The following is a 19,191-nucleotide window of genomic DNA, read 5'->3' on the forward strand; positions in this document are numbered from 1 at the left end:
CCCTACAACTTGAAGTTTAATAATAATAAATAAATTAAAAAAAAAAAAAAAAAAAAAAGATATTACCCTAAACACAACTAGAGGGCCCAATCTTCAGTCAGGTCTGTGGAGTGAGATTAAGTCCAGGACTGAGCGATAACCAGATAATCAGAAACCACAAAAAGTCAAGAAAGGAGAATGAGGCAAAGAAAAATTATGATATTAGGTCAGAATTCATGCCACGTGCTGTGGAATGAATGTTTGGGTACACACCAAATTCATATGTTAAAACCCTAATCTCCAATGTGATGATTCTTGGAGGTGAGGACTTGGGAGGGAGGTGATTAGGCCATTAGTGCCTTTATAAAGTACTGAAAGTGCTTGAGTGCTCTCTCTCTCTCTCTCTCTCTCACACACACACACACACACACACGAACATACAATGAGAGGATGGCCAGCTGTAAACCAAGAAGAGGGCCCTCACCAGGAACCAATCCCACTGGCACACTCATCTTGGACTTCCAACCCCCAGAATTATAAGAAATAAATGTCAGCTGTTTAAGCCACCCAGAGTATGGTATTTTGTTATGGCAGCCTAAACCAACTGAGATACCAGGTTACTTCTGTTAGCCGCTCCAGATCTACTGTCTTCTATTCTTCATCCTGCTCTGTCCCTGGAGAGGCAAAGAAACACTGGGAGTAAATGAATGCCTTATCCTCCGGCTTCTGGATGAATTCAGCCAAAGGTGGGGAGAGACAGGAGATTGGAGGGAGAGAGTTGAGGAGAAGAAGGTTACAGGATTTGTTCTCTGCAGTTTCTCCCTTTAGGCCATTGTGGGATGTCTGCATCTGTTAGCCACAGGTCTCTGTCCCTGTCATGCTCTGGGTTCTGGTAACCACTCCCCCCTCTTGCCCCTTCAGATCTAGAGATGTCAAGGTGCCCCCTCCTATTACTAGCCCCAAAGTGCCACACTTTCTCCCTACAATTTTGTAAATAGTCCTGTTATTCTAATTAAGTGTGCCATCTGTTTTCTGCTGGGTCCATGAGTAATACAGAAACTCCAGGGCTTATGTCCAAAGCTCTGTCTTATTGGGTCCTGTTTGCATAAACTATGAGTGGGTCAGCCTAATTTAAAGAGACAGTATTGGAAGAATCCATAGTGGACAGCAAGGAAGGCTGGAGTTAGGACTTGGAAGTAGCAATGCTGGGGTCTGGGATCATAATCTGACTAGGCCACAAGGGTTAAAATAAAAAAGATAGCTAATATTTAACATTGCACTTCCTGTATGCCAGACACTATTCTAAGTGCAATATAGTTGTGAACTCTTTTTCTTAAAACCTTTATTTTAAGTTGTGAACTCTTTTAATCTTCATAATAATGCTATTGATTAGGTAATACTGCCAACGTTATCTTGCACAATGAGGAAACCAAGAACAGGGAGGTCAAGTAACTTGCCTGAGATCACAGAACTAGTAAGTGGGTACAGCTGGGATCTGAACCCAGATAGTCCCAGAATAGAGTCCATATTCTTAACTACCAAGCTTCTGAACATCTGTTATTCATTTCCACATACTAAGCTTGTCCCCTTCCTGGCTCTTCTTCTCATTCTGAAAGTTGCAAATGACACCCTTTGCATTGACTCTCACACTTAAAAGTTTTAGCATATTCTGAATCTCCTGTTTCTGACCAAGTTCTCACAGGTTCCAGAATGTTTCAGATGCATCAAAAGGATAAACATCAGCCCAAGATTTCATAGCCAGTGAATAGGGGAGGCTGTTTGTAAGCTCAGTTTTTCTTAAGCTTTTCTACTCTGTCTTGTGAACCTTGGAAGCTCCCACAGGGAAAGGACAGTGCAAGTCTTTTTCACTGCCATATCCTAGTATCTGGTTCATGTGAGTAGACTGATAAACATTTTCAGGATGAATTGTTCTGACATATCCTTTAAAATTCAGGGTTTATTAGAATGTATGAAGAAAAACTACATTATTTTCTTTAAATACTCCTCATTTATTAGAATCCATCCCTTTGGGAGCATCAGAACTGCCTTTTGCATCGCCCTGCTCTCCTGGGCTATCTTCTTTTCTTAGAACCACACAGAGAGCAGGGATTATGCTTGCTTGGTAGCACCTTGGCCTCATCTGCAAGTTCACCAGCTTTCTCAGCCGGTGATAACAGGGAACTTTGTGTCTCATGGCAGCTTTTTCTTGCTTCCTTTATCTCACATTGGTCATGGAAGTGGTTAGATGGTAATGCACTTATTACAAAAAGCCATACCTGGGTTTGAATCCCTGCTTTGCCATCAACTATGCATCAACTACCTAACCTTTGTGTGTCTCAATTTCTTTATCTATAAAATGGGTGTAATAAGAGTATCCCACCGCCCCCCCCCCCCACCGCCTCGCAAGGTTGTTGTGAAGATTAGAAGATATAATATGTATTTATCAGTTCAGGCCCTGCAGGAAGCAGACGTCAACATAGAGTTAGAAGTGCAAGAGACTTACTGGGGTAGCACTTATGAAAGATAAAGGGGCCAGGGAGCAGGAGTCATCAGGGAGAAGCTGCAGACCATGATGCAGTCTGGCACCCATGGAAGGAGAAGAGGGAGAAAGGGGGGTTGGGTACGAAGTACCCTAGACTATGGTTTACTTGTGAAAAGTCTCACCCAGGTCAATCAGGAGCTCTGAAACTGAGATTGCCCAGGCAGAATTTCTGCACTGGGTAGAAATGGTCAGGCCCTATATCCCCATCACGCTCAGTCTTTGGTTGGAACTGCCTGGGAATGGTAGACCTCTAAAGCTGCCACAGTGTGTAAAGTTCTTAGCACAGTGCCTGACCTCAAGCAAATCTTCAGTAAAATGTTAGCTGCTGGCATTATTATTTTTATTAGGAGCCCAAGGAATGGAAATAAATGTTATCATGCCTTGCACTATAGTTAGCTGTGTACCCATCTGTGTCAAAGAGAAATTATTCACTATATACTTGTCAAAAAAAGACAGATCTTATTTGAGCTATTGTAGTAGGGGAGAGAGACTTCATGATAGAATTGGGCTTTACTTTGAATGAAGCAAAGACAGATGAATATTTATAGCCCATGCACAGAGAGAGGAGGTCAGTGGTTGGAAAACTACTAAGAGGAACTTGATTAGACATCAAGAATAGGGAGATACTGGCTTAACAAGTTCTTGCTAAAGGCAGGCCAAGGACTTAGATATAGGGTGGGGGATGATGAACTTAATCAGATATCAAGGATTGGGAAATTCCTGCTAAACTGACTTAGCAGGATTCTTTGCTAAAACTGGACTCAGTAAGCTAGAGACAGATTCAAAGTTGAGGCCTGCTCAAGGAGAGGGCTCAGAGGAGTCTTACTAAGGTCAAGGAGGGAGTATTTTTTTGCCTGTCATCTCTGCTAGATGAAGGGCACCTCAGGCAAGAATGATGCCTGGGTTACCTTTTTACCTGACCTCTGTCTCTTGCCCAATGCCAGATCCATAGTAGGACTCAGCAAAGGTTCATGGAATGATTATATGAGTGAATACTGGTATATGCAAGGATCGAGCTTACGAAACTGAACTTGTTGGTCAGGACCAGCACAGGTAAATGACACCTGTGGGCAAGGTATGAGTGTGTTTCCTGAGTCTCTCTTAACTTGCAATAAGAGGAGTCCCCATGGGCCTAAACTCAGGGTTGAGCAACTGGGTAGTCTGTGCGCACAGGACACCTGGCAGCCATATGAGGGTGAGTGGAGACATCTGGAAATGACACATTGCCTACAATTTGTTGTAAGGAGCTACAGGCAAAGGCATTGTTGAATTAAGAGAAGGCCAAAGCTCTAAAATTCAAATTCTTAATTCTAAATTTAACTTCTTTTCAGCAAACAAGTCAGCGTATTGAAAAATCTACACACATTGTACTCTCCTATGTTGTCCTCTGCAGACTGCAAATGCTTAAATTCCTTCAAAATCTTTTTGAATGTCTTCATCACATTTCAGCGTTATTCTGAATACTCTTTTATATCAACTTAAATTAAAACAAACTTTTTAAAATATCTACCCGCAACTTATGTTTGAAGAAATAGGTGTTCAGAGATGGCGTAGGTCTTTCCTTAAGGTCAGAGAATAAGCACAAGGAAGAATCAGAAATTGTATGCTAAACTCCTGACCCCAGCCCCATGTGATATTCTCTTTAGGGCATGTGTGTGTGAGCATGTGTGTATTTTAATAGACTGATAGTGATCAGCCAACTAGTCACATGACAAATTGCTTTGATCAAAATTGTCCTGGGGGAAAAAGCACATTATTTTTGAAATGAAGATATTGGAAATAATTAAGCAAGATCTGGCCAGGAATCATCAAGATTCAAATTCTTCCAGCTGTCTGCCAGTTCACCAACTTGCTTATTTTGTTAGTCTCCAGTGTGAGATCCCCTTTCTCCACTTTTGCTGACTGGTAATTAGTATATTACCTCTCTGAGCAGTTCCAGGTCTGCTCCTGTCCATTCACACACAGGTCTCTGAAAATGCTTAGAGCATTTTTTAATGCAGTCATTAGTACTCCTGGGCCAATTTCAGGGTCTTCATTATCATTGGGAAAGAAGCCCATTGCAGAGTAATGTGCACTTTACCCCTATCCAAGATTCACTCATGGGCCTGCCTAGAAGATGGAAGGTAGCAAAGGAAAAAAGACAAGGCAGTGGACTTGTAGCTGGAAGACCTGGATTTTAATATATGCCATAGTTTTTTGTGGTTATGTATCTGTGACATGTTACTGAGTCTGTTTGGGCTTTAGTTTCCTCATTTATAAAAACCAAGAAAGAGTTCAAAGTGAGGCTTATTCCCTACCCTGTGAAACCCTCATCCTTTCCAGTGACCTACGGGAATGAGATGTTAAATATCTCGGGATACCTACAATATATTTGTGGTGATACAGTTGAGAAGAGTTGCTCTATTAAAATTCAAGCAGCCCATGGGAAGGGTAATATGCTAAATACCAAGCATTTCGGGCTCCGAAAGTGGTTTTGTAATACAATCCATTGTATGACACATTATGCCTGTCCAGCATCTCATCCTAGCTTGGAAAACCCATGAGATTGTTTGTGTATGGAATATTTATATGTGCCGCATGCTTTACGTAGCATTATCAAATCTTACATTACTTCAAAAAGAAACAATATCATCTGCATTTTATAGTTAAGAAAAATAGTGCTCAAAGAGGCTCTAAGGCTAAGCTTTTTTCTTCTTTCTTCTTCAGCTCAATTCTAGTCTCTCTCATCTCATATTGCATAATTATTCATTCACTCAATGGACTACAAGACCCCTCAGCTACTCTTGGAGGTTGTGCACAATTTAGGTGATCAATAAAAGCTTGTGAAATAAATGAAGGAATACATGTTATCTTTCTATCTGGAGATTTGACCAGGTAGACCCTGGAATATGGGAAGTGCCTGAGTCTCATTGCATGAAGTAGCTCTTTGTCCCGCTATAGGTAGAAAAGGAGACTATTTTGTACTGGGTAAGGAACACAGCCAAGTGTTCTAGTGATTTCTGCACACAGGGAGAGCAAAGCGGCAGCAACATTGGTCCAAGCTAGCTAGCAGGTTGCTAAGTCCTGCAAGGAGTAATTTGAGGACTAAGTACAGCAAACTAAAGCCTGGTTATCTAAATGAGAATCCTTAAACAACTTCAGAGTGGCCAGATGCTGAGTGCATCTGCTTAAACCCTTTCTTCTTGAGACTCATGTGCATTCTGGGAGCTGAGGACTTACTTAAGCCTGTAGGTGAGGGACAGGTGCTTCCACTGTGGAAGGAGGAAAGAGGAGAATGTCAGAAAACAAATTGGGTGTCCTAGCTCTAGGGCTCTGATCCATTCAGGCAGGGTTGTGGTGTCAGGTGTCATGCCCACATCACCGCACTCCCCCCACCCCATACTCACCCACTAGAAGCCAGAATATTTGCATTTAAAGTGACTCACTAGGGCCGGGCGTGGTGGCTCAAGCCTGTAATCCCAGCACTTTGGGAGGCCGAGACGGGCGGATCACGAGGTCAGGAGATCGAGACCATCCTGGCCTACACGGTGAAACCCTGTCTCTACTAAAAAATACAAAAAACTAGCAGGGCGAGGTGGCGGGCGCCTGTGGTTCCAGCTACTCGGGAGGCTGAGGCAGGAGAATTGCGTAAACCCGGGAGGCGGAGCTTGCAGTGAGCTAAGATCTGGTCACTACACTCCAGCCTGGGCGACAGAGTGAGACTCCGTCTCAAAATAAACAAATAAATAAATAAATAAATAAATAAATAAATAAATAAATAAAATAAAAAAATAAAAAATAAAGTGACTCACTGAAGAGCAAGCAGCTTCATCTAAAGGAGTAAATATCTAATAAGAAGCCTCTCAGATGCTTGGATAAAAGGATGTGAGGGCATCCCTTTTGAGGTCAGGCCTTCCCAGCAATCTCCAAACATGTGAAGGTCGCTGTGTTTAGCTATGTGGACTGGGTTCTGCAAAACTATATGTGGCAGCCCTGAATCTCACCCTGGAGCAATGTGTTTCCTGGAAGAAAATTCACTGAAATGTCACTCTGTATGCACAGTGAACAGAATTTGCACTACAGAATAAGCTGAATTTTTCTAGAGTCTCCTTTCTCCTTCTATATGGGGGTAAATCTCTCATGTTCCTCAAGGTCCTGTTCCAGTGCTATTGCCTCCGTGGACTCTCCTTGATGGCCTCCTGTGTCCCCACAGAATTATCCATCCTCCTTTCTTCGTCTTCCTGTAGCACTTTGTTAGCTTAAGCTCTACTCTGATGTGGTCCCTGGCCAAGTCTGCAGCTCATTTCCTGGCCCCCTTTCCTGGGTATTTACGCTCTAGCAATGCTGTTCCTCCCCTCCTCCACCCCCACCCCCACAGCACTCACTTCACCCCCAAAAATGCTGCTTGATGCTTCACAGGCTCTGCATATGCTTCTTCCCTCCATCTGGAAGGCCTTTCCCCACTCTCTTTCTGGCTAACTTTCAGGCATTTCTTCCAAGACTTAGCTCTGGCCTGAGACAGGGACTGCAGCTGGATGATTTGCTAGTGTAATCCAGGCTCCTAGCGTGCCACCTGGAATCTAGTAGAAACTCAGGGGATATTGGTTGCATGCATGAATGAATGAACCTCCTCCAAGAAATTCTGACACCAATCCCCCAGTCTGAGTTAGATATCAGTCCTCTCTGTTTCTGTATAACTTTATGCCTGTTTTCTCAGTTATCACTTTTATTGGAAAGTGTGTCTATGTCTGTCGACCTCCCTCACCTCTCCTTTTCCACTACTAGATTCTAAACTTCTGAAGGGCAGGGGCCAAGTTTCACTCATCTTCAGGCTTTCAGTGTCTAACAGACTGCCTGGCATGCAGTAGGCCCTAAATAAATGCTGATAGTAACTAATGGAGCAGAACTAGATGACTGCTACTTTTAAGACATTGCCTTATGGTGAGTAATTTTCTTTCTTTTTCACTGGACTTGGAAATCCTAGTGCCCCACACAGTGCCTAATAGGGAGTCAACAAAACGTTATTGTTTGATTTGTAAAATAGACTTCTGTGTAGAGTAGAGAAAACACTAGCTGAAGAGTCAGCTTTTGGTTCTGATGTTGCCACATGACAACCCAATGACCTTGGGAAAGTCATTGGAGTTCTTTGAAACTCAGTCTTCTAATCTGCCAAATGGGCATACAAATTTTCTGCTATCTTAGTTTAGTCCTCCCATAAGTAGGCCCTTGATAAGGACTTGAGTTACCTAGTTTATTTGGAAAGTGGTCTTACACAATACAAGGGAGAAGTGAGTAAAAAAGTGAGACAGGGGAGAGAGACAGGTCAATACTGTGGGCATTAATGAAGGGGTACTGCTGTAGACAAGGTGGGCCCAATTCTGCTGGAGATCCTATGAGAAACCATGTAGAATATGCCTCCAAACAGTCTCTAGAGATGAGCTGGAAGGATCTTTTTACCTTCATTCCCCATTGAATGGAGGTGGCTCTGGGGTGTTAACATCCTCCCAATTCTGCAGCCAAGCAATCCCCACTAGGTGCTGGAGAAACCCTACGGCAGAGGAATGGTGAGATGCAGAGACTTGAGATGGGAAGCTATTAGTATCTTTGAAACTAATAGATGCAGGTGGTCGCAGAGGTAAGCTGAGGGGAATCAGCATAGGAATTGGACAGCATTTGTCTACCAACTCAAAGCGTCCTCTGATTATCAACCACATCCTTACAAGGAAAGATGCTCTGTGAATTTAACATACTATTAAATGTCAGATATTTAAATGTATTATTTCCTTATATTTCAATATCCTCCCCCAAACTTCACCTTGCCCCTTCCAGTCCTCCTTTTCCTCCTTCCTCCTTCCCCACTGACGAATTGTCAAATTAGCCTAATCAAACCTAGCTTGTTTTGCTCCTGCAGGAACCCACAGAGCTCCAGTGACACTCATTATTTCTCCAGGAGAATCTGAGATCTTCAATAATGAGTGCTCACTTGAGGTTCTTCTCTCTTTCTGTCAGGGAGACAGCTCCTCTTTTCCCACCTCATCACCCACACAGGCGAACCCTGACCAATGTGTGGCTGCCCTGGAACGGCTGATTCTTCCCTTCATAGGAGGAGGACTACAATGTGTGTGTGTGTGGCGGTGGGTGCGGGTGGGCGGGTGCTCCTGTCACAGCCCTGCCAGGCCCGAGAGTTCACTGGAACTCTGGAAAGACCCTCATTATGAAGCTTTCCCCTGCATGTCAGCACCACAGCACCACTGCAAGGACAACTCAGATTCAGCCTTTTAATGAGTTTTCCATGTGGCCTGTTCAAGGCATTCTTTGCACATTGGTGATTTTGAGATGATTCCTTTAGCAAAATCTGTTTAGTTTTGTAGTCTAGAATTACATATTCTGGAAACAGAGACGCTTGGGGAATGGGCTGACCTACTTGATAGAAGTTTTTTGGTAATTATGAAGACTTGATCTTTTTTGAAAAAGGAAAGTGTTAAATATTCATATGCTTTGATCTGATAACTTTTTTTCTTTGCATGTATTGTAAGAAGATACTCAAATATTAAATGCCTTACACACAGAGATGTTGGTCACAAAATTATTTGTAAGTAGAATAATGACTAACAATAATAGCTCAGTGGCCAAGTTTTATGAAGAGTATGTAATAGTGTAGAAAAAACAATGCTACCACAATGTGAAAGGTACAGATTTTAGTACTGCATATGCAACATACTTATTCCAGTAAAAATAAACAAAATAAAAATGGCTCCTAAAAAACAGAAAATAATTGTATCTCGTAATGTTAATAGTGGTTGTGTTAGGGTGCTGTGATTCTGGGAGACTTTTTCTCCTCTTGACTTTCCTACATTTTTATGTTCAGCAGACATTTCAGTTCAAAGAACAGTTATTTTTTGCAGGGCACGGTTATGCACACCTGAAGTCCCAGCTACTTGGGAGGCTAAAGCAGGGGGATTACTTGAACCCAGAGACTCAAGATGGTAGTGTGCTGTAAATGCACCTGTGAATGGCCTGTGAATTGCACCTGTGATTACTTGAGCCCAGGAGTTCAAGACTGTAGTGTGCTATGATTGCACTTGTGAATAGCCACTGCACTCCAGCCTGGGCAGCATAGCAACACCTCATTTCTAAAAAAAAAAAATAAAAATTAAAAATCAAAAAAGATTACCTATGTTTTTAGTGTTGTATAAAAGCATTTGTGTCCAAAATTGAGTAAATGCTATCCTTACAATTGAGTAAACATATACATGTGAAAAGAGAGTGGAAGGGAATAGAGAAATGATCATCATTATTGTGATAGGTAGTATTCTCAGTCCTGTTGCATCAGAATCCCCCAGGGAACAGTGAGAAACAAGGGATTCCAGACCCTCAGAGATTCCGTAAGTCAGCTGGGGTCCTGTGATCTCTAATTTTAGCAAGCTTCTGGTGATTCTAATACAGCTTTTCTGTAGAGCAGCAATGGACAGCCACTGTCATTTGCGAACTTAGAGATCTTTTTTCCATATCATAAAAGTTCTGTATTGCTGCCAAATTATTTTTACAATTAGAAAATGCACAAGCACGTTTGGATCTAAGTGTTCAGCATATGGAAATGGCCTCCTTCCAATTGTATAATCTGCTCTTGACTTTGAGCATTAAGAGTTTCTCTTCCTACTTCAAAATGATTATTTTAGTGGTTACATATTATTCTACCTATGTATGCACTGTAACTCATTTGCCATTCCTCTGCTTCAGAAGTGTCACAGGAGGAATGGCTGAAGAAATTAGGAATTTTTGTTTTAAGAGCAAAGATACCTAAAAATAGACAGAGTACATCTAGGGGAGCAAATTTGTTTCCCATGGTCCCAGCAGGTGAAACCATGACCAGTGAGTGGAAATTACCATTAGACAAATGATGGCTTTCAAAGCTACACTTGGCATGCATTTGGACAAGATGCTCTAAACAGTGCCTGAGTATCAAATATTTGAGATGATTCCTGACTGCTCTAGGGTCTTTCTAGCCCTTATATGGCCTAGAATCATGAATTTTTTCCCATACTTACCCAGAATGCATTGCTACTCACCCTGGGCAAGTCTATTTGCAAGGCTAATATAATCAAAATTTTACTAAACTGATTGTGGTTTATTCCAAACAGTGCTTAATTCAAAGCAACTGTTCATCCCCAGCTGAGTTGGGCCCTATTGTTCCTGGGTAAAAGTAAATAAATAAACAAAACAAAACAAATATATGAAAATCCAAACATAAGCAAATAAATTAGGGGGGTAATTATTTGTAGAACAAAAGGATACCCCACAGGGCTTCTTTAAATTGTGAGCTCTCCTATTACATTTACAGTGTAATTAAATTATTAGCCACAATGTAGTTAACACCCAACTTTCTGTAATCTCTTGCTCAGACCTTGCCTAGTTTCCTCTTCTCCTTATAATCTAAACCCCTGATTTCCACCTGGAGGCTCAGTCCTGCCTTGAGATTTGAGTACCAACTTCCCTTTAAAAAGGAATGACGTTAAGATTCCATATGTATTTCTTGTGTTTGTGTCATATCACCCATCTCTGGTTTGGACATCATCTTTTGGATTTCAGCTATGATGTTTTGGCTCCTGTTTTGGCTTCTGGAGAGCCCAAGTTCTTTCCTTGCTACTTTCTTTAGGATCAGTCCTGGTTTTTCTTACCTGTTCTGTTCATCTCTATATTAAACTTGTATCAGTCAGGGTCTGGGAAGGACCATCAATAGGTGGAATTCAATCCATTGAATTCATCATAAAAGTGTTGGAAGTACTGAAAAACCAAGTTGGGTCAACTGAGGCACTCCAGAGATTCTTCAAAGATTAGCAACAGCAGGAAGCAGCTCTATGGCTGGGCTGAGGAAGGGAGGAGGAGATGGTGCTCCCAGAGTCCAGGATCAGGGACCATACAGCTGGAACTGGAACCCAGGATAGAGGTTACTTGGAAGGAGGTTGCATCACAGAGGTAGAAGGCATCAGATGAAAGCTGGAGTCCTGGGGGAGAGGGAGCCACTTCTTCCTGCCACCAATCTCCAGCATCTTCCTCTTGTTTGCTGAGTCCAGGTGAAAGCCAGTTGGCAAGGAATTCTTAAAAATATAGTTTACAGAGGTCAGCCCCCTGTGGTAAGAGCAGAATAGAGGAAAGGTGGGGAACTGATCTGTATACAAACAGACAACATACTTGGCACAACATATAAGAAACTGAAATTAGTGAGATATTAAATAGTAGTTTGAATTCTGATCTGGGTGATGCCAAAGCCCCACAGGGTGAAGATAAAAACAGTAATTAAAAAAATACAGTAATGAAAATAGCAACAATAATAATATTTATTCATTATTTACTGTGGTCACTTTCATTCTGAGCACTTTACATATATAAATGTGATAAATGCAGCAGCCCTATAAAGTACTTTTATTATTATCGTCTCACTTGACAGATGAGAAAGTGAAGACTCAGAGAAGTTTAGACATTTTCTTGGAGCCACACAGCTAGAAAATGACTGAGTCCATACATGAACACAGGCAGCCTGGCTTAGGAGCCCCTAATATAGATTACTAGCACAATGCCTGGCACATAGGAGAAATTAAAATATATATTGGAATTTTTACACTATAATTGATTTTTTCCACCCCTGGAAAGAAAAATTGCATGAGCAGTTTTCTGGGTCAGGCTCAGTTCAGGTTTCCCCTGTGTTTCTTTGCTGCCCTCCACCTTCTACTCCTCTCTCTCAAGGCCCCAGTTCCTGAACCAGGGCCTCAGTTAGGGCTCATAAACACCATCCAGTGTCCTTCATTGACATTAAATGGCCATTCTTTATATAGGCAATATTCTTGAGAAAAGGGATTTACTTGGACTATAATGAGAATGTGTTCATTTCTTGCTACTGCTGTGTCTTAGTGCAATGGTGTATAATGAGGAGAGATTAATTTTGTGACATTTTCAATGTCATCTGTACTCATGAAAGGTCTAAGTGTACACCAATTTCAAAGCTATCCCTTAGTTTCAGGGTAGTTAAATTCCCTGATCCCACATCCCACCCCACAATTTCTCTATCATTAAGCTCCAGATTCCTGATCTATAAAATGAGGAGGCCAGACTTCCTTGCTCAGCTCCCAAGGTGGTGGTGAGAATTAAGTGAGATAATAGAAGGCAAAATAATAATACTAATAAGAGCTACTATCTCCATATTGCTTATACACAGAATTCTTACCACAGCCCTATTGAGTAGATGCTTTTATTTTTCTTATTTTACAGATGAGGATCTGAGGTACAGTAAGATTAACTGTTTTGGTCCAAAGTTACAGAGCTAATAAATGACAGAGTCAGAATTCGAACTCAAGGCAATCTGGGTCCAGAGTTAGAAAGAATAGTAATCCCTCTGGGTCCCAGTTTCCTTGTGTGAGCTCTTTCCATTCTAAACTTTTGTATCAACAGGCAATTAAGGTCTTAAAGATACTGAGAGGAGGGAAAAACAATGCGTCTATAGCAGGGGTGTCCGATCTTTTGACTTCCCTGGGCCACACTGGACGAAGAATTGTCTTGGCCTACACATAAAATACACTAACACTAATGATAGCTGATGAGCTAAAAAATTCACAAAACAATCTCACAAGGTTCTAAGAAAGTTTATGAATTTGTGTTGAGCTACATTCAAAGCCGTTACGTGTAGCATGTGGCCTGTGGGCTGTGGATTGGACAAGTTTGCTCTGTAGTAACCCAGAAGTCTCATGAATTCTCCCAGAGGTTGAGATAAACTTGTCTGAAACCTACCTGCTTTATGATCCGTGTGGGTTTAGTGCCTTCTGCAGAACTTCTGTGAGTTATTGACTTAGTTGATTTCATGACCCACCCTCCACCCCCACATATCTGCTCTTCTATTAGTCTTGAACCTGGCATATGCCAATCGGAACTCAAAACTCCACCCTTGCAGGCTTCCATAGGTGATCTAGTGGTTGCCAGCATGCTATACTTGTAGATTTCCTGAACATTTTTGAACCATGATGTGGAGTCACATTATGGAGGGTGAGTCCCTCTATCCATGGCCACTAGTAGCCCATACTCCGCCTTTGCAAAAATTAGAAAAACAGCCCGACCTCACCATCTCCAGGACCAATTAGAAAAAGGACCTTCTCTGAGAAGACGATGAGGAAAATCTCCCGCTTCTTCACTAACATAGGTCCACAACAAGGCCACAGTTTGGCAAACAGAGTGCATGTGGGCAGGATTTTAGCCCATTCCTGCCCCTTCTCTGGCCCCACTAAACGCACAGCACAATGTGCAGAACTGTATACATTGCTTCTGCCTCTGCAGTCTCAGTGACCCCAAGGAAGCCTTACTTCCTTGCTTTCTCTCCTTGCCAGTTTTGTCTTTTCTGCCTTTTCTGTCTTTTCTTTCGTTTCTTTCGTTTCTTTCGTTTCTTTCGTTTCTTTCGTTTCTTTCTTTTCTTTCTTTCTTTCTTTCTTTCTTTCTTTCTTTCTTTCTTTCTTTCTTTCTTTCTTTCTTTCTTTCTTTCTTTCTTTCTTTCTTTCTTTCTCTCTTTCTTTCTTTCTCTCTTTTTCTTTCTCCTTCCTTCCTTCTTTCTTTTCTTTTCTTTTTTATTTTTGGAGATTCGCTTTTGTTGCCCAGGCTGGAGTGCAATGGCATGATCTCGGCTCACTGCAACCTCTGCCTCCCAGGTTCAAACGATTCTCCTGTCTCAGTCTCCTGAGTAGCTGGGATTACAGGCGCCCGCCACTATGCCCGGCTAATTTTTCATATTTTTAGTAGAGATGGGGTTTCAACATGTTGGTCAGGCTGGTCTCGAGCTCCTGACTTCAGGTGACCCATCTGTCTCAGCCTCCCAAAGTTTTGGGATTACAGGCATGAGCCACTGGTCCCGACCTCGCCAGTTTTCTTAAAGCAGCAATACCTTCCAAAAGCTCATTTCTGACAACTACATTTCTTCACCATGCTGGGGCCCTTGAAAAACATATCCCAGAAGCCCCTTTTCCTTCTAAGCAGAGCCCCCCACTACCCAGTTTTCTACATTATCCTGAGTCATCAGAGCATTCACATTTTTGCCTAAATCTAACTTTGTCTACTCAGTAAATTTGGTTTCTAATGTGACCCTTTCTTTTAGCAACTCCATGGAGCTGAGCCATAAATGAAGTAGAAATCATGGGAGAGACAGAAAGGCTTTTATCCTGTCCTTGAGCCTAGGGGCTTGTGCCACTCTCCCCCACAGAGAGTTGCTTGCCTCTGCCTCCAGGAAGCATGTGGATGGAGAGGACCTGGGTATGTGGCAGATGAAGGTATGTACTAGCAAGCCCAGTACATTACAATCAGTCTTTGGTAGGCAAGAAGACAAATGTGCAGGCCCTACACGTTCTGAGCAGAAGTGTTTAATCCTCCTGCAGTAATTCTGCTCATTCATCTCTTGCTCTGGCCCCTGAGAAGTCCAGAGATGTGTTACATGCCATGTATTATGTGTATTCATTTATTCATTGCATACATGCACCTCTGCACCTATGCTTATATGCCATAAACATATGAAAATAAAAATAAGAAATGCTGTATTAAAATAAATGTGAATAGATGTTCTAATGTGTTCCTTCCACATCTGAGTTGATTATATTGCACACCTCATTGAAAGTGCACAGCCTACTTAGATACCACTGAAGTAAACCACCATACCTCCTTGCTTAGGACTGTGGGAAGGACATACTCTTTGGAATCAGTCAAATCTGAGTTTTAAATCTGGCTTCTCCAGTCTCTAGACAGGTGCTTTTGTATAAGTGATGTAATTTCTTGTGCCTTAGTTTGAGCATCTGCAAAATAACATATGAGACTCTGAGCTAGACCCTCTGCTGGGTGCTACAGATTAGAGACAGGGTAAATGTTCCTTTATCAGTAGTCCAATACAGACAAAATTTCCCAGGATCTGTGAATGACTGCCCTCAGATGACTTGGGCTGTTGGTTGAAAATGGTGATTCCCGAGCCTCACCTTAGACATAAAACCAGAATTTTTTGGAATAGAACAAGGGAGTCTGTGTTTTACATGTCTCCTAGAGACTCTTATATACATAAAAGAGAGAAGTAATTATACTGGTAAATAGATGTAGTGACATACTTCCACGCAGAGTAAAGTAATAAGAGGTGCTACAAAGAAGGATAAACATGGAAGGGTCTGGGAGCCCAGAGAAGGGGTGCCTACTCTAGACTGGGCAGCCTCCTGGAGACAGTGAGGCAAGATGTTGCTCTTGCCTCCTCCAGGCCTGTCTCAGTCTCAGAGTCAGCCTTTGGCCTGGGCCATGCCCCCATCAGAGCATTTGTTTGGCTCATTTCTAGTCCTCGGACTCTTCCTTCTCTTTCTAACTTCTCTTATCATCTCCAGCATGTGTGCAGTGACAAATTGCATCCAGACCTACAGAATGTCTGTCCCACCTACAACTCCAGTCTGAGAGTGATGACAGAGCTGCTGGAGAGGCACAGACTCCTTCTGTAGGCTGTATGCATTGTTACTCTGCTGAAAGCCTTGGGCTACAATAAAGAGTATACGGTTGATAATTTGTTTGTACCCTATCTCATTCCCATTCCAACAGGATTTGAAGTGTCTTCAAGAGATACAAATAATACAGGTAAAAAGATGAGATAAATGAGCAAAGGTGGGCAAGGGAACAGTAATAGAAAGAAAGTAATTTAAAGACAATCAGTGGAATCAGTCAACAAACTTGAACATGTAATCCTGTGCACCTGGTACAAGTGGCCATTAATTTGGCTTTAAGCTCTCTAGCCAGGAAAAAAAGAGAAACAATATTAGTTTTATAGTATTCATAGCACCCATTTGAGTAAGCTAAAGTTGCTAATGAGCAGCACAACTAGAAGAGTCTTGGAAAGATTGCAAAGATACAAAGCATCCAATATATGCTGATATGAATGATAGCCTCAACACGATTTCAATAATTTAAAATGTTGTCAATATATAATATTCTTTAATCATATTTTTTCAATCATAATACTTTACTTGAAAGCGCTTTCAGGGTCATCTGGTTGACCTGACAATGAAGGAAACTGCCCCAAGTGATGGGACCCATTCTCCCAATCTCCCACTATAGATACATTCTTTCTCAGCTCTGTGTTCTCTTGCACCTTGTCCAAACACAGTTGAAGATTTCCCAACATTCAGGCACTCCATAAAACTTTGTTCAACTTGCTTCTACTATACTTTCAAATGTCTTCTTTCTCAGTGCTGTGTTCTCTCCAAGCACCTTATCCGACCACAGTTGAAGATTTCCCAACAGTCAGGCACTCCCTAAAACTTTGTTCAACCTGTTCTACTATATTTTCAAATGTCTTTCTCATTAAGTTATAACCATCCTTCAAGAATCAGTTCAGATCTTACCTTTTCAGGAAGCCTTCTCTAATCTAACCAATTAGATTTACTTTCTTCCTCACCATTCTTCTATATTACTCTTCTAGGGTTTCCATTTTAACATTTATTATAATCACTGTTGATCCAGAGCATATATGAGGCCAACCATTAGATATGTCTGTCCCATTCCCTGTATTCCCTGTATCTCCTGAACCTGAGAAGAAGTGGAGAAAGAGCCATTTGGAACCAGAGTCAGGAAGCAATGCAAGAGCCCGCCATTGAGCACTAACTCTGTACCAGGCATTGTGCAGCTGGGTTGAGAGTATTCTGAGATAAATGAGACCTAGTCGTTGCCTCCAAACCAATGCAACAGTCCACTAGACCATGGGCTCTTCGAGGACAGGGGATATTTATACTCATCATTACACCTATAGAGCCTTATGTACACTTGAATTTGAAGCAACCTATCCAAGTAGCACCAAGTTAGAGGTCATTTAAAATACTCATCTCAGCTTTTATTTATTCTACTAAATTATGCATGTTTTCACTTAATTCTCACAACTCTAAAATAGGCATTATAAACCCTATTTCGCTTAAATATAAGTGAAAGAAGCTTAAATGCTCACCATTTAAAAATCCTATTAAGCTTCCTTTTCTTCAAGGGAAACATTGATTAAATACTACTTACCTTGCAAGGCTGTTGAGAAGAACAATGAGATGACATACATAAATATATCTCAGCACAGCACTTGACCTAGAGAAGATGGTTGGGATTGTAGGCTGCACTCTCTACAAGCCAACATTTTACTGAATCTTACTATTTGTCAGACACTGTTTGAAGTATCTGAAACATTTAAATTAATTAATATGCTTCTCTGAACAACTCTATGAAGTAGGTGCTAATTAAAATTTCCTTTTGAAAGATACAATGGATAGTTTAATCATTTGCCCAAGATAAACACAGCTAGCTGGAAGTGGATTGGGATTCAAACCCAGGTAGTCTTGCTCCACCCTGGGTTTTTAATCATACAACAATTCTGCCTTCCATTAAGGCTACAATCCAACATAACAAGTGTTATGATAATATGGGTTCACAGTACCATGGAGGCATAGAGAAGAAATGAGCTAGAAGGAAATGTTTCCCGTAAAAAATGATGGCCTGAGCACAGTCTAATCAGGCAAATATTGAGGAAGAGCACAAGGATGAAGGGAACAGCGCAAATAAAAGCACAGTAAACATATGCATGAGCCTCCAGCAGGATGTGCCACTGGAGTCTTGGAACATGCATGAGCTGCACTTTGCCCCGACTTGTCCTTGATACTCTCTCCTGCCCCAACCACTTGCAGCTGCCTACCTCCTGTTGTTTGGTGTTTGATGTTTTTGTGCATAGCCTTTGCCAGGTGATCATATTACTGGGTCCTTTGGGAGGGACCACAATCAACCATTGCTGTTTGGCCAAGTATCTGCCAGAAGGCTCTATACCACTGTGGACACTCTGTAAGGAGTTGTTGACTATCTTGCTTTTCTTTCTTTCTTGCTTCTTGCTTTTTTTTTTTTTTTTTTTTTTTTTTTGAGACAGAGTCTTTCTCTGTTGCCCAGTCTGGAGTGCAGTGGCATGATCTCAGCTCACTCCAACCTCTGGCAACCTCTGGCTCTGGGGTTCAAGTGATTCTCCTTCTTCAGCCTCCCAAACAGCTGGTACTATAGGGATGCACCACCATGCCTGGTAATTTTTTTTTTTGTATTTTTATTAAAGACAGGATTTCACCATTTTGGACAGGCTGGTCTGAAACTCCTGACCTCAAGTGATCCACCCCCCTTGGCCTCCCAAAGTGCTGGAATTACAGGCATGAGCCACTGCACCAGCCGACTGTCTCTCTTTTGATATCCATGTTCCTGTTTGTAGCACCTCTGCCCCTTGCCTTCCATAGTGTTTATTCTCTAAGTCATTCAACACACATCTATAGAGCCTCCACCAGAGGCCAGGCATGTCCTCTGTGCTGGGCATAAAACAATAAATAAAACAGACAAAAAAAATCTCTCATCTACTCTTCTTTCAAAGGAGAAAGATGATAAACAAAAAATGAAGTATATAATGTAAGTCACATAGAGAAAATATGGCTTGAGCTAGAGAATGAGGGGAGAGGAGGTGGTCAGGAAAGGCCTCCCTGTTGGGGACATTTTGATCAGTGACTCCAAAAGCTATTGTGGTCTCTCTAGATCTAGAATTGACACAGAGGGTTACAAAATGCTTTCCCCTGCCGCCTCCACTCCCATGAAACGAAGACATCTAGAAATAAATTTTGCTATTGCTGGCCTTGTGACTG

The sequence above is a fragment of the Chlorocebus sabaeus genome, chromosome 20, assembly GCF_047675955.1.
Source record: "Chlorocebus sabaeus isolate Y175 chromosome 20, mChlSab1.0.hap1, whole genome shotgun sequence".
Taxonomy (NCBI): Eukaryota; Metazoa; Chordata; class Mammalia; order Primates; family Cercopithecidae; genus Chlorocebus; species Chlorocebus sabaeus.